The sequence below is a fragment of the Monopterus albus genome, unplaced genomic scaffold, assembly GCF_001952655.1.
Source record: "Monopterus albus unplaced genomic scaffold, M_albus_1.0 scaffold9.1, whole genome shotgun sequence".
Lineage (NCBI taxonomy): Eukaryota > Metazoa > Chordata > Actinopteri > Synbranchiformes > Synbranchidae > Monopterus > Monopterus albus.
Window position 1 is genome coordinate 545,841 of NW_018127889.1, and position 3,572 is coordinate 549,412.

At 40.7% G+C, this 3,572-nt stretch overlaps 1 long non-coding RNA gene across 4 annotated transcripts; it reads right to left on the bottom strand.

The window, feature by feature from the left end:
• Positions 1-6: 6 nt before the first annotated feature.
• On the bottom strand, positions 7-3,269 carry LOC109953220 (uncharacterized). 4 transcript variants are annotated; one of them, XR_002273868.1, is made up of 4 exons: positions 3,252-3,269; positions 841-979; positions 694-769; positions 7-351 (listed from the first exon to the last, which is right to left on the bottom strand). It is a non-coding gene; the product is annotated as an uncharacterized LOC109953220 (long non-coding RNA). The 4 variants fall into 4 exon arrangements; XR_002273872.1 differs by lacking the exon at positions 3,252-3,269 and adding an exon at positions 3,055-3,217; XR_002273867.1 differs by lacking the exon at positions 3,252-3,269 and adding an exon at positions 2,173-2,296.
• Positions 3,270-3,572: the final 303 nt, after the last annotated feature.

A 3,572-nucleotide genomic window follows, 5' to 3' on the forward strand; every position in this document is an offset into this window, starting at 1 on the left:
AAAAGATACAAGAGGCAATCACCACATGTTGAAACGGTCAGATTGCTGGGTTCATCGCCATCAAGCCTATAAGGAACATTCACTTTAACAATTCCCTTTACCCTCAATTTATACAAACAGCAGAGTAGTTTAAATTACTGTTAACACACCACTCTTGTAAAAAGGTTCCACATTTAAGCAATACTAAACTGAAGGAATGTTACATTTCACTTTGAGAAGCTATCCACAATAAGAATTTGATTTAACATTTCACAATGGTCCAAACAATTTACTTACCATCCGATTTGTTGTGTAGAGGTTTGTAGTGCGAGCCCATAACATTTTGGGTTGTCTGTCACTGGGTGGTGAGCCCTGCATTCAACAAATAAATCGTGCAATATATGAAGTGTTTAACTTCCCCATCAACAGTGGGGAAAAAAATGAACTACATAATGTGTATGTATTTATGCAAAGTACGATTAGTCCTACTGTTCACTTGCTGTATTTTGGCAATATGCACATGAGTAATAAAGTACTAGTACAGTCTCGATACAGGAATATTTTAGCAGCTCTGTAGGTTTTGATCACACCATAAGGTCTATATTCAAAATTTAGTATGAAGCCAGCAGTGGATGAGAAAGCCTGTGATGGTAATTAAAAGCTCTATAAAAAAATAAAAAAAAGTAGTGAATCCACCTGATTAGCATCACCTACCTTTATTCATGAACAAAGGCGTCCTTCATACAACAACCACTCCATACACTGCATCCTATGCCTGCCCAGAGCATCTCTGAAGATGAGAATGATTTGTACAAATCTATGTATGACATTACACTGTTTCTATTGTTTTGGTGAACTTACCCATCCACAGCTTAATAGAGAAGGGGTTTAGTGTCAATTAGCGCTTGAAAGGGGAAAAAGTACAGCATGCGTTTCCCCATTGTTGGTCATCTGGAGCATCTTGTTTGTGTAGCCAACAGGATCCTCTGGCCACTGCCACCTTGAGTAGAACAGGAGGTAGTACAGGAGTAGAATAAGACAAGTATATCACAAATGGGTTTAAAAAAAAAAAAAGGCTTCATTTGAAGAGCACATCTGCCTGTGTTTAGCATTTTCTACACAATATCTAACCTTTACAGGCACTGAGCAGTGAATTAACTTTGCATGTGTGGTCTCCCTCGGTTGTTAACCTCAAAACTTCGACATGAAATGCTTTATACAAGTCACCCTCCACTTAGTCTTCATTTCTGGACACTCAGACCTTTAGTAATCTAGATTTAGACATGAAATTCTTGCAATTGTTAACAGGACACTATTCTTTAACATGGTTACCTTCTGATAGTTTATTAAATCCTGGTATTCCTTCCACCGTCAATAACACCTGCTCATATTTTGAATATGAGGTCAATTTAACAAAACAGGCTTTGAGACGTTCACTAATTAAGACTGACAGCAGATGGATTGTCCGGACTTCAACCCAAATGGAGGCTCCATCTTACACAGCCATAGGAAAAAAAAAACCCTCAATACTCCGGTACCTACCTAAAAAGGTTTCTCCACTACAACACGGAAATCCGCGTCAAAGACCAGTGTCCTCTAAACATTAGTGAACTTGTTGGGTGTTTAAAACAAGAAGGTGCTAATGTTAATCTAGTCCAGATATACTCGATATGTAACGACACCGTTCCCATAACGCTGGCAGTCAAACTACAGAGCCAACAGGTGACTAGTTACTGTCATGAGAACTTTCCTAGAATCAAGTCTTAATTAACTTCGTTGTTAAAATGGAACATGCTAAAGCAAAACAATAGGCTACCGGAAGGCTAAACACACATGGAACTAATTAGAGGACACACCTGGTTTTTATGTAAAAATTATCATGTTAAAAACACCAATAAATGAAATGACTATTGGTGCCATATACAAACCCCAATTCCAATGAGACATTGTGAAAAACGTTAAATTAGAACAGAATACATCGACCAGGGGCCGTACAGTTTCTGTATTAATCTGTGATAGGCTTCTTTCTAGCAGAGTTTTGCCAACATTACATTCTCGCTAACGCTACATAAAGTCGAAGTTGCACATTAATTCAACTGCTTAACCTCAGAATAACAGCTAAACATCTACATGCACACAGAACGCTGCACATTAAAATTTAACAAAAGATCTACAACAGGTAAACCTCCTCACCAGAGAGCCGTAGGCGTCCATGAGCCTTAGACGCTGTTGGTCTGCTGCCTGATAAACCCCACACACTGACAGGTGGCTGTAACGAGCTCATCAGTGTGATTCACTTCACCTGGCAGTGGTCATAACGTCATGCCTGATCGGGGGCGCGCGCGTCGGGGCGAAACTCCCCGTGCGCCATACAGAGAGCAGAGGAGAATTGTAAACGCGCGATCACGTAGAGACAGAAATGACATGACGTTGAATAAGATAAATAACATAAAGCTATTTAGTTTTATTAAAGAACAAGGTATAGACCTGTTCTAGAGGAAAGGTAAATGACTTCTGTTGTGATCTGGTGTTATATAGAAAATAATATTAAATAAATTGACCTTCAAGGGGGGGCTAATATAATGGTAGGGGAAACACTGCAAAACATCTTATGAGATATTCGATATAATGAAATACTGATTAAGCAGGCTATCCATCATGCATCAGTAAATTCAGACTAACCTGACAGCGCCGTGGCAGCCGTCCTCAGATACTCATCCTCATCCTCCTCCTCTCGCTCTCTGCTCCTTTCCCCATGTCCTCGTCCTCCAGGGCTCTCCGGACCTCTACTCAGGTCGTCAAAGACCAGTGTCCTCTAAACATTAGTGAACTTGTTGGGTGTTTAAAACAAGAAGGTGCTAATGTTAATCTAGTCCAGATATACTCGATATGTAACGACACCGTTCCCATAACGCTGGCAGTCAAACTACAGAGCCAACAGGTGACTAGTTACTGTCATGAGAACTTTCCTAGAATCAAGTCTTAATTAACTTCGTTGTTAAAATGGAACATGCTAAAGCAAAACAATAGGCTACCGGAAGGCTAAACACACATGGAACTAATTAGAGGACACACCTGGCTCTCCTTCAGCCTGATAGGCTTCTTTCTAGCAGAGTTTTGCCAACATTACATTCTCGCTAACGCTACATAAAGTCGAAGTTGCACATTAATTCAACTGCTTAACCTCAGAATAACAGCTAAACATCTACATGCACACAGAACGCTGCACATTAAAATTTAACAAAAGATCTACAACAGGTAAACCTCCTCACCAGAGAGCCGTAGGCGTCCATGAGCCTTAGACGCTGTTGGTCTGCTGCCTGATAAACCCCACACACTGACAGGTGGCTGTAACGAGCTCATCAGTGTGATTCACTTCACCTGGCAGTGGTCATAACGTCATGCCTGATCGGGGGCGCGCGCGTCGGGGCGAAACTCCCCGTGCGCCATACAGAGAGCAGAGGAGAATTGTAAACGCGCGATCACGTAGAGACAGAAATGACATGACGTTGAATAAGATAAATAACATAAAGCTATTTAGTTTTATTAAAGAACAAGGTATAGACCTGTTCTAGAGGAAAGGTAAATGACTT